We start from the raw sequence: 12,585 nt of genomic DNA, 5'->3' as shown, positions 1-12,585 counted from the left end.
GCACACATTGTGTTTTCTTCGGCGCTCTATTGGGAGACCCAGACGATTGGTGTATAGCACTGCCTCCGGAGGCCACACAAAGCAATTACACTAAAAAGTGTAAGGCCCCTCCCCTTCTGGCTATACACCCCCAGTGGGATCACTGGCTCACCAGTTTTTCTGCTTTGTGCGAAGGAGGTCAGACATCCACGCATAGCTCCACTGTTTAGTCAGCAGCAGCTGCTGACTATATCGGATGGAAGAAAAGAGGGCCCATATGGGGCCCCCAGCATGCTCCCTTCTCACCCCACTTGTGGTTTGTAAGGTTGAGGTACCTATTGCGGGTACGGAGGCTGGAGCCCACATGCTGTTTTCCTTCCCCATCCCCCTGAGGGGCTCTGAGGAAGTGGGATCTTACCGGCCACCAAGCCCTGAGGCCGGGCTCCATCCACAGACCCATAGAACCTGCTGGATGTGGAGCGGGAGTGCCGTTCAGGGACAAGGCCCTGCAATTTTCAGGTACTCTGTGTCCCCGTATGGCAGGCCACGCGCACCCCAGGCTTGCTGGGTGTGCTAGTGCGCCGGGGACTGTAGCGCTGTGCGCTGGGCTTTAGTCCCCGCAGATTACTGGGGGACTTTATGTGTGTGGATCGCCGCGCCGACCGCCCCTGGAGCGGCGGCGCAGCTGCGACTTGTAGTGCGCCGGGGACGCGCCGACCGCGCTTTTACGGCGGCGGCGCTTCTAACTTTAGTCCCCGGCTTTCTGCGGCCTAGCTCCGCTTCGTTAACGCCCCCCACCCTGTCAATCAGGGTAGGGGAGAGACGTTATTCAATCGGCAGTGCCGAGGGCTGGGGCACGATTTACATGCTCCAGCCCTCTCACTGAGCACAGTAGGACACAGGCTTCGCGCTTTTTCTCTGTGCACGCCCTAGGCCCGCCCCCAGGCTTGCAGCTACCCAGGACGCCGGCAGCCATTATACACATGCAGTCTGGCTGGAGAACGCACGCAGGCTCTGGGGGACCCAGGCGAGGGGTTTCTGGCGACCACACACCCGCGCTCAGCGGGCGGTAAGCAGCACATACGTGCAGCCCCACTGGTGCCACAGTGTTATATTTTTCGCTGTACATAGACACTGCTGTGTCTAGATATATTTAATACTGCACTGTAAGGTCGCTTCTTGGCTGTACACCCTGTATTGCTTGAGGAGACAACAGCATGTCATCCGCAAAACGCAAGGGTGCCAAGGCACGGGCTGTATACACTACTTGTACAGCATGTGGGGCTAATCTACCAGCAGGCTCCAACGACTCTCATTGTGTGCAATGTTCAGTCCCAGTGGCACTTCGTCAGCCAGAGCCTACTGTGGTGGTAGCCCAGGCAGAGACGCCTGTGAACCCTGCCCCGGTGACGGGGACAGAATTTGCAGTCTTTGCTGATAAAATGTCTGTGACTATGACAAAAATCCTGGAAACCTTGCAGTCCAGGCCAGTTGCTCAGACCATAGACACTGCTGTGCCTATGTTCCCCGGTCCCCCTCAGTTGGAACTAATCCGTACTTCAAGGGGGTCCCAGGCATCACAGGCTGAGGGCTCTGACTCCGATGATAGTCCCAGTCCGCCTAAGCGAGCTCGCTGGGAGAGACCCTCCACGTCCTCACGTGGATCAGGGTCTCAGCGAGAAGGGTCCCTATATGAGGGTTCAGAGGTGGGTGATCAGGAGTCTTGTCCTGACGCCGCACTCAATTTGGATACGCCAGATGGTGACGCCATGGTAAATGACCTTATAGCGGCCATCAATAGGCTGTTGGATATTTCTCCCCCAGCCCCTTCTGCAGAGGAGGCAGCTGCACAGCAGGAGAAATTCCATTTCCTGTATCCCAAGCGTAAATTGAGTACTTTTCTGGACCACTCTGACTTCAGAGAATCCATCCAGAAACATAATACTTATCCGGACAAGCGTTTTTCTAAACGCCTTAAGGATACACGGTATCCTTTTCCCCCTGACGTGGTCAAACGCTGGACCCAGTGTCCAAAAGTGGACCCTCCAATATCCAGGCTTGCAGCTAGATCCATAGTTGCAGTGGAGGATGGGGCTTCACTTAAAGATCCCAATGACAGACAGATGGACCTTTGGTTGAAATCTGTCTATGAAGCTATTGGCGCGTCGTTTGCTCCAGCATTCGCGGCCGTGTGGGCGCTCCAAGCTATTTCAGCTGGTCTGGCACAGGTGGACTCTCTCATACGTCCAGCAGTGCCGCAAGTGGCGTCCCTAACTACGCAAATGTCTGCGTTTGCGACCTACGCTATCAATGCGGTACTGGACTCTACGAGCCGTACCTCAGTAGCATCTGCCAACTCTGTAGTTTTGCGCAGAGCCTTGTGGTTAAAGGAATGGAAAGCAGATTCTGCTTCTAAAAAATGTTTAACCAGCTTGCCATTATCTGGAGACAGACTGTTTGGTGAGCAATTGGCGGAAATCATCAAACAGTCCAAAGGTAAGGACTCTTCCTTACCCCAGCCCAGATCAAACAAACCTCCACAGAGGAAGTGGCAGTCAAGGTTTCGGTCCTTTCGAGGCTCGGGCAAGCCCCAATTCTCCTCGTCCAAAGGGACTCAGAAAGAGCAAAGGAGCTCTGATTCCTGGCGGGCTCACTCACGCCCCAAGAAAGCAACCGGAGGTACCGCTTCCAAGGCGGCTGCCTCATGACTTTCGGCCGCCTCCCTCCGCATCCTCGGTCGGTGGCAGGCTCTCCCGCTTTTGCGACATTTGGCTGCCACAGGTCAAAGACCGGTGGGTAACAGACATTTTGTCTCACGGGTACAGGATAGAGTTCAGTTCTCGTCCTCCGCCTCGGTTCTTCAGAACTTCCCCACATCCCGACCGAGCAGATGCCCTTCTGCAGGCGGTGAATTCTCTAAGAGCAGAAGGAGTGGTGGTCCCTGTTCCTCTTCAGGAACGAGGTCAAGGTTTTTACTCCAATCTCTTTGTGGTGCCAAAAAAGGACGGCTCATTCCGTCCTGTTCTGGACCTAAAACTGCTCAACAAGCATGTGAACGCCAGGCGGTTCCGGATGGAATCCCTACGCTCAGTCATTGCCTCAATGTCTCAAGGAGATTTCCTAGCATCAATAGACATCAAGGATGCTTATCTCCACGTGCCGATTGCTACAGAGCACCAACGCTTTCTACGCTTCGTGATAGAAGACGACCATCTTCAGTTCGTAGCTCTGCCATTTGGTCTGGCGACAGCCCCACGGGTGTTCACCAAGGTCATGGCGGCAGTAGTAGCAGTCTTGCACTCTCAGGGACACTCTGTGATCCCTTACTTGGACGATCTACTGGTCAAGGCACCCTCTCAAGAGGCATGCCAACTCAGCCTGACTGTTGCACTGGAGACTCTCCAGACGTTCGGGTGGATCATCAACTTCTCAAAGTCAAATCTGTCACCGACCCAATCACTAACGTATCTTGGCATGGAGTTTCATACTCTCTCAGCGATAGTGAAGCTTCCGCTGGACAAGCAGAGGTCACTACAGACTGGGGTGCAGGCTCTCCTTCAAAGTCAGTCGCACTCCTTAAGACGCCTCATGCACTTCCTCGGGAAGATGGTGGCGGCAATGGAAGCGGTTCCGTTTGCGCAGTTTCATCTGCGCCCACTTCAATGGGACATTCTCCGCCAATGGGACGGGAAGTCAACATCCCTGGACAGGAAAGTCTCCCTTTCCCAGACGGCCAAGGACTCTCTGCAGTGGTGGCTTCTTCCCACCTCATTATCACAGGGAAAATCCTTCCTACCCCCATCCTGGGCGGTGGTCACGACAGACGCGAGTCTGTCAGGGTGGGAAGCAGTTTTTCTCCACCACAGGGCTCAGGGTACGTGGACCCAGCAGGAGTCCACCCTTCAGATCAATGTTCTGGAAATCAGAGCAGTGTATCTTGCCCTACTAGCCTTCCAGCAGTGGCTGGAAGGAAGGCAGATCCGAATTCAGTCGGACAACTCCACAGCGGTGGCATACATCAACCACCAAGGGGGGACACGCAGTCGGCAAGCCTTCCAGGAAGTCCGGCGGATTCTGATGTGGGTGGAAGCCACAGCCTCCACCATATCCGCAGTTCACATCCCCGGCGTAGAAAACTGGGAAGCAGACTTCCTCAGTCGCCAGGGCATGGACGCAGGGGAATGGTCCCTGCACCCAGACGTGTTTCAGGAAATCTGTCACCGCTGGGGGGTGCCGGACGTCGACCTAATGGCGTCACGGCACAACAACAAGGTCCCAACCTTCATGGCACGATCTCGCGATCAAAGAGCGCTGGCGGCAGACGCCCTAGTACAAGATTGGTCGCAGTTCCGGCTCCCTTATGTGTTTCCACCTCTGGCACTCTTGCCCAGAGTGCTACGCAAGATCAGATCCGATTGCAGCTGCGTCATACTTGTCGCCCCAGACTGGCCGAGGAGGGCGTGGTACCCGGATCTGTGGCAGCTCACGGTCGGCCAACCGTGGGCACTACCAGACCGACCAGACTTACTGTCCCAAGGGCCGTTTTTCCATCGGAATTCTGCGGCCCTGAACCTGACTGTGTGGCCATTGAGTCCTGGATCCTAGCGTCTTCAGGATTGTCCCAAGGGGTCGTTGCCACCATGAGACAGGCTAGGAAGCCCACGTCCGCTAAGATCTACCACAGAACGTGGAGGATATTCTTATCCTGGTGCTCTGCTCAGGGAGTGTCTCCCTGGCCATTTGCATTGCCTACCTTTCTTTCTTTCCTGCAATCTGGGTTAGAAAAAGGTTTGTCGCTCGGCTCCCTTAAAGGTCAGGTCTCGGCGCTATCCGTCTTTTTTCAGAGGCGTTTGGCACGCCTTCCTAAGGTGCGCACGTTCCTGCAGGGGGTTTGCCATATCGTACCCCCGTACAAGCGACCGTTAGATCCATGGGATCTGAACAGGGTACTAGTTGCCCTCCAGAAGCCGCCCTTCGAGCCTCTGAGGGAGGTTTCACTTTCTAGACTATCACAGAAAGTGGCTTTTCTGGTAGCGATCACGTCTCTTCGGAGAGTGTCTGAGCTGGCAGCACTATCATCCAAGGCTCCCTTCCTGGTCTTCCACCAGGACAAGGTAGTGCTGCGCCCCATTCAGGAGTTTCTCCCGAAGGTGGTATCCTCTTTTCATCTTAATCAGGATATCTCTTTGCCTTCGTTTTGTCCTCATGCAGTTCATCGGTATGAGAAGGATTTACATTTGTTAGATCTGGTGAGAGCACTCAGAATCTACATTTCCCGCACGGCGCCCTTGCGCCGTTCGGATGCACTCTTTGTCCTTGTCGCTGGTAAGCGCAAAGGGTCGCAGGCTTCTAAGGCCACCCTGGCTCGATGGATCAAAGAACCGATTCTTGAAGCCTACCGTTCTGCTGGGCTTCCGGGTCCATCAGGGCTGAAGGCCCATTCTACCAGAGCCGTGGGTGCATCCTGGGCATTACGACACCAGGCTACGGCTCAACAGGTGTGCCAGGCAGCTACCTGGTCGAGTCTGCACACTTTCACCAAACATTATCAGGTGCATACCTATGCTTCGGCGGACGCCAGCCTAGGTAGAAGAGTCCTGCAGACGGCAGTTGCCTCCCCGTAGGGGAGGGCTGTCTTGCAGCTCTAACATGAGGTATTTCTTTACCCACCCAGGGACAGCTTTTGGACGTCCCAATCGTCTGGGTCTCCCAATAGAGCGCCGAAGAAGAAGGGAATTTTGTTACTTACCGTAAATTCCTTTTCTTCTAGCTCTTATTGGGAGACCCAGCACCCGCCCTGTTGTCCTTCGGGATTTTTGGTTTGTTTGCGGGTACACATGTTGTTCATGTTGAACGGTTTTCAGTTCTCCGATGTTACTCGGAGTGAATTTGTTTAAACCAGTTATTGGCTTTCCTCCTTCTTGCTTTTGCACTAAAACTGGTGAGCCAGTGATCCCACTGGGGGTGTATAGCCAGAAGGGGAGGGGCCTTACACTTTTTAGTGTAATTGCTTTGTGTGGCCTCCGGAGGCAGTGCTATACACCAATCGTCTGGGTCTCCCAATAAGAGCTAGAAGAAAAGGAATTTACGGTAAGTAACAAAATTCCCTTCTTTATCGCCTTTTTCTTTGTCGCTCCATTGGGAGACCCAGACAATTGGGTGTATAGCTTCTGCCTCCGGAGGCCACACAAAGTATTACACTTTAAAAAGTGTAACCCCTCCCCTCTGCCTATACACCCTCCCGTGGACCACGGGCTCCTCAGTTTTATGCTTTGTGTGGAAGGAGGCACACATCCACTCATGCATTCTCAACTTAGTTATGTCGGTTGGAAGAAAAGAGGGCCCCCACGGGGCCCCCGGCATGTTCCCTTCTCACCCCACTATGTCGGCGGTGTTGTTAAGGTTGAGGTACCCATTGCGGGTACGGAGGCTGGAGCCACATGCCGTCTCCTTCACCATCCCTTATGCGGCTCTGGGAGAAGTGGGATCCAGAGCGGTCATCCATTTGCTGGGACCGTGCTCCATCCGCAGCCCCTGGTGGAACCTGCCGGACCGGAGCCTCTTCAACCTCAGGGACCGGGCCCTGCAACTTAAAGGTACTCTGTGTCCCCATAGGGGACTGTGCAGGGAGCGCACCTTCTTCCCGGAAGCCGCGGTAGTTGTGAAATTGAGGAGGCCGGTGGACTTCCGCGCTGACCGTGCCTGCTTGTCGGGCGCAGCCTCAAATTTAGTCCCCGGCTTCACCGCGGCCTAGTCGCGAAAATTCCGCCCCCGGACCTGCCTGTCAGGGGTAAGGGCGGGATTACCGACATGACGTCGGATGTGAGGGCTGGAGCATCCTGCATGTCTTCCTCCCCCCTCACTGACCACTGTGGGGGACCCCAGATTCCCGCTCTTTGCTGGCGCCGCCCTCGGCCCCACTCCTCCCCTGAGAGCTCCGGCGGCCATTTTCTGGCATTCTGCCGGTGGATGCTTCTCAGTGAAGCAGCTCTGCAGCTCCGGGGGATCCACGACAGGGAATCTGGAGGACACACTCCACTCGTTAGCGGTCGGTAAGCCACACCGGTCACCTGGTGCTGGTCCCCCTAGGGTGCCGGAATAGATACATATATATATATATAATAGATATATATATCTGTTCGGTCAGGCTGTATACCCTTTTCCCATATACCCTCAGTGGTCACTCCCCTAGGAGACAACAGCATGTCATCCACAAGGAGCAAAGCTACTAAGGCACAGGTTTTTTTCGCGGCCTGTACCTCTTGTGGGGCTATGTTACCTGCGGGTTCCAGCTACCCTCACTGTGAGCAATGCTCGACTCCTGTCTCGCTTTCTCAGCCGGAGCCTCGGGCACTGGTGGGCCCCTCGGCTCATGTAGACCCCCCTGCTCCCCCTGAGCAGGCTGCAGGGACAGAGTCACCGGTGTTGGCCTCTTTTGCTGAGAAACTCTGTCACTTTCCCAATCCATTGCACTGTCTATGGACAAATGGTCTTCTAAACTCCTTGAGGCATTGCAGTCCAGACCGGACCTTCCACAGGCCCCGGCCCCTGTTAGCTTGTCTCCTCCAGGCCCCTCTCGGTCCGCGCCGCAGCGCGCTCCCAGGTTGGCCCCTAGGTCTCAGGCGGAGGACTCCTGCCCAGACCGCAGTCCCAGACCGGCTAAGCGGTCTCGCTGGGACTCTTCCCCGACTTCCTCACGCTGCTCGGGATCCCAGCTTGAGGACTCTCAGGAAGACGAGGCGGACGTGGGAGCTCAGGGCTCTGACCCTGACTTCGCCCTTAACCTTGATACACCTGAGGGGGACGCCTTAGTAAATGATCTTATCTCGTCCATCAACCAGGTGTTGGATCTCTCACCTCCGCCTCCTCCTGTAGAGGAGTCGGCGTCGCAGCAGGAGAAACACCAGTTTCGGTTCCCCAAACGTACGCGCAATACGTTTTTTGATCACTCTAACTTCAGGGACGCTGTCCAGAAGCCCAGAGCGGTCCCGGACAAGCGCTTTGCTAAACGTCACATTGACACGCGTTACCCCTTTCTATCTGAAGTCGTTAAGGGTTGGGCTCACTCTCCCAAGGTGGATCCTCCAGTCTCCAGATTGGCTGCTAGGTCCGTTGTGTCTGTTGCAGATGGCTCATCCCTGAAGGATGCCACTGACAGACAGATAGAGCTCTTGGTGAAGTCCATCTATGAGGCCACGGGCGCGTCTTTCGCCCCAGCCTTTGCAGCCGTGTGGGCTCTCCAAGCAATCTCGGCTTGTCTGACTGAGATTAATGCTGTCACACGGAATTCTGCTCCGCATGTTTCGTCCTTGACCTCTCAGGCATCAGCCTTTTCGTCCTACGCGATGAACGCCGTCCTGGACTCCACTAGCCGTACGGCTGTAGCATCTGCTAACTCCGTGGCAGTCCGCAGGGCCATGTGGCTGCGCGAATGGAAAGCAGACTCTGCTTCCAAGAGGTTCTTAACTGGTTTGCCTTTTTCTGGCGACCGTTTGTTTGGCGAACGATTGGATGAGATTATTAAGGAATCCAAGGGAAAGGACTCCTCCTTACCCCAGTCCAAACCTAAGAGACCTCAGCAGAGAAAAATCCAATCGAGGTTTCGGTCCTTTCGTCCCTCCGCCAAGCCCCAATTCTCTTCGTCCAACAGGCCGGAGAAAGGCCAGAGGAACTCCTATGCGTGGCGGTCCAAGTCACGCCCCCAAAAGGCCGCAGGAGGCACTGCCTCCAAGACGGCCTCCTCATGACTCTCGGCCTCCCCTAGCCGCATCCTCGGTCGGTGGCAGGCTCTCCCGCTTTGGCGACGCCTGGTGGCCACATGTTCAAGACCGACGGGTGAGAGACATTCTGTCTCATGGTTACAGGATAGAGTTCAGCTCTCGTCCTGCGGTTCGTTTCTTCAGAACCTCTCCGCCCTCCGCTCAGGCCGACGCACTTTTTCAGGCAGTGGACGCTCTAAAGATAGGAGTTGTGATCCCCGTTCCCCTTCAGGAACGTGTTCGCGGATTTTACTCCAACTTGTTCGTGGTGCCAAAAAAGGACGGGTCATTCCGTCCCGTTCTGGACCTCAAGCTACTCAACAGACATGTGAGAACCAGACGGTTTCGGATGGAATCTCTCCGCTCGGTCATCGCCTCGATGTCACAAGGAGACTTCCTAGCATCGATCGATATCAAGGATGCTTATCTCCATATACCGTTCGCACCCGAACATCAACGTTTCCTGCGTTTCGCCATCGGGGACGAACACCTTCAGTTCGTGGCATTGCCTTTCGGCCTGGCAACAGCCCCACGGGTCTTCACCAAGGTCATGGCATCCGTTGTGGCGGTCCTACACTCTCAGGGCCACTCGGTGATCCCCTACTTGGACGATCTCCTAGTCAGGGCCCCTTCTCGGGTGGCGTGTCAACAAAGCCTTACTGTCGCTCTGGCGACTCTCCAGCAGTTCGGGTGGATCATCAACTTCCCGAAATCCAAGTTGACACCGACCCAATCACTGACTTACCTCGGGATGGAGTTTCATACCCAGCAAGCGTTAGTCAAGCTACCGAGCGACAAACAGCTTTCTCTGCATGCAGGGGTGCAATCACTTCTTCGGAGTCAGTCACATCCCTTAAGGCGCCTCATGCACTTCCTGGGGAAGATGGTGGCAGCTATAGAGGCAGTGCCGTTCGCGCAATTCCATCTACGGCCACTCCAATGGGACATTCTCCGCAAATGGGATAAGAGTGCGGCTTCCCTCGACAAGAACGTCTCTTTCCCTTGCAACCAAAACATCACTTCAGTGGTGGCTCCTACCCACATCTCTGTCGCGGGGAAAATCCTTCCTACCCCCAACCTGGGCTGTAGTCACCACGGACGCGAGCCTGTCAGGTTGGGGAGCGGTTTTTCTCCACCACAGGGCTCAAGGAACCTGGACTCCGATAGATTCGTCCCTTCAGATCAATATCCTGGAGATAAGGGCAGTATATCTAGCCCTATTGGCTTTCCATCGGTGGCTGGAGGGCAGGCAGATCCGTATCCAGTCGGACAACGCCACTGCCGTCGCCTACATCAACCACCAAGGCGGCACTCGCAGTCGTCAAGCCTTCCAGGAAGTCCGACGGATTCTGCAGTGGGTGGAAGCCACAGGCTCCACCATCTCCGCAGTTCACATCCCGTGCGTAGAAAACTGGGAAGCAGATTTTCTCAGTCGTCAGGGCATGGACGCGGGGGAATGGTCTCTGCACCCAGACGTGTTTCGAGAGATCTGTCGCCGTTGGGGAACGCCGGACGTCGATCTCATGGCGTCACGGCACAACAACAAGGTCCCGGCCTTCATGGCACGGTCTCAGGATCACAGAGCTCTGGCGGCGGACGCGTTAGTCCAGGATTGGTCGCAGTTTCGACTGCCATATGTGTTTCCCCCTCTGGCGATGCTGCCCAGAGTACTACGCAAGATCAGGTCCGACTGCCGTCGCGCCATTCTCGTCGCTCCAGACTGGCCGAGGCGGTCGTGGTATCCGGATCTGTGGCATCTCACGGTGGGTCAACCGTGGGCACTTCCAGACCGCCCAGACTTGCTGTCACAAGGCCCGTTTTTCCATCTGAATTCTGTGGCCCTCAACCTGACTGTGTGGCCATTGAGTCCTGGCTCCTAGCGTCTTCAGGGTTATCTCAGGATGTCATTGCCACCATGAGACAAGCCAGGAAGCCAACGTCCGCCAAGATCTATTACAGGTCTTGGCAAATCTTCCTATCATGGTGCGCTGTTAACGGTTTTCCTCCATGGCCGTTTGCCTTACCCACTTTTCTTTCATTCCTTCAATCTGGAATGGACAATGGTTTGTCCCTCGGCTCTCTCAAGGGCCAAGTATCGGCGCTCTCCTTGTTTTTTCAAAAGCGTCTAGCCAGGCTTCCGCAGGTCCGCACATTCCTGCAGGGGGTTTGCCAAATGGTCCCACCTTACAAACGTCCGCTGGAACCCTGGGATCTTAACAGGGTTCTGTCGGCTCTTCAAAAACCACCTTTCGAGCCGCTGAGGGATGTCTCTCTCTCACGTCTTTCGCAGAAGGTGGCCTTCCTAGTGGCAGTCACATCACTTCGGAGAGTGTCTGAGCTCGCAGCGCTGTCATGCAAAGCCCCCTTCCTGGTTTTTCACCAGGATAAGGTGGTTCTGCGTCCTGTCCCGGAATTTCTCCCTAAGGTGGTATCCCCTTTTCATCTCAATCAGGATATCTCCTTGCCTTCCTTTTGCCCTAATCCAATTCACCAGTGTGAAAAGGATTTGCACTCTTTGGATCTAGTGAGAGCACTCCGGTTCTACGTGTCTCGCACGGCGCCCCTGCGCCGTTCAGATGCGCTCTTTGTCCTTGTCGCTGGCCAGCGTAAGGGCTCTCAGGCCTCCAAGTCAACCTTGGCTCGGTGGATCAAGGAACCGATTCTCGAGGCCTACCGTTCTTCCGGGCTTCCGCTCCCTTCAGGGCTGAAAGCCCATTCTACCAGAGCCGTGGGTGCGTCCTGGGCATTGCGGCACCGGGCTACGGCTCAGCAGGTGTGTCAGGCAGCTACGTGGTCTAGTCTGCACACTTTCACAAAACACTATCAAGTGCATACCTATGCTTCGGCAGACGCCAGTCTCGGTAGGCGAGTCCTTCAGGCGGCGGTTGCCCACCTGTAAGAGGGGGCCGTTTTCGGCTTTTTTTATCGAGGTATTCTTTTACCCACCCAGGGACTGCTCTTGGACGTCCCAATTGTCTGGGTCTCCCAATGGAGCGACAAAGAAAAAGGGAATTTTGTTTACTTACCGTAAATTCCTTTTCTTCTAGCTCCTATTGGGAGACCCAGCACCCGCCCCTGTGCCCTTCGGGCTAGTTGTTCTTTTGTGTACACATGTTGTTCATGTTGAATTGTTCTTTTGGTTCATGGTCTTCAGTTCTCCGAACATCCTTCGGATTGAATTTACCCTAGACCAATTTATCAGTTTTCTCCTTCCTGCTTTTGCACCAAAACTGAGGAGCCCGTGGTCCACGGGGGGGTGTATAGGCAGAGGGGAGGGGTTACACTTTTTAAAGTGTAATACTTTGTGTGGCCTCCGGAGGCAGAAGCTATACACCCAATTGTCTGGGTCTCCCAATAGGAGCTAGAAGAAAATGAATTTACGGTAAGTAAACAAAATTCCCTTTTTTCTCCACAGTTTTGTCAGAAATCCTGTAAATTTTATGGTGCCAACAAAGTGAGTGAGATTCCTGAAGTATTGTGCACATGAAGCTTATTTTTTCCTTGCAGTTTTGGTGCAGATTTAAATCTACATTATGTCAATTCTTTCAACGTTTTTGCTGCAGATTTCACCCATACTAATAAGTGGGTAAAAATCAGCACCAAAAACACAAGTAAAAAAAACAGCAAAAATAGACGTCTTTTGCGCTGTGTTTTTTTTTTTCTGTAAAGTGATCCAGAAATCTCTGCACCAAATACTTAACTTGTGCACATACCCTTAGAGTTTCCGCAATAATTGCAAGGTTGCTTGCTTGTATCATTTTCCCCATAGGGAAGAATAAAAGACTTGTGTAACTAAGTTGCCGTGTAATATCTATCGCAATGTGTCTTTTGTTTTTTTTTATTCCCT

At 54.3% G+C, this 12,585-nt stretch overlaps 1 protein-coding gene across 1 annotated transcript in view; it reads left to right on the top strand.

Moving 5' to 3' along the window:
- LOC142303843 (activating signal cointegrator 1-like) overlaps window positions 1-12,585 on the top strand; it is a 110,031-nt gene that overhangs the window by 40,918 nt on the left and 56,528 nt on the right. The window lies entirely within an intron of this gene.

The sequence above is a fragment of the Anomaloglossus baeobatrachus genome, chromosome 4, assembly GCF_048569485.1.
Source record: "Anomaloglossus baeobatrachus isolate aAnoBae1 chromosome 4, aAnoBae1.hap1, whole genome shotgun sequence".
NCBI lineage: Eukaryota > Metazoa > Chordata > Amphibia > Anura > Aromobatidae > Anomaloglossus > Anomaloglossus baeobatrachus.
The sequence above is the reverse complement of the archived record's forward strand: the minus strand, read 5'-3'. Positions and strand labels throughout refer to the sequence as shown.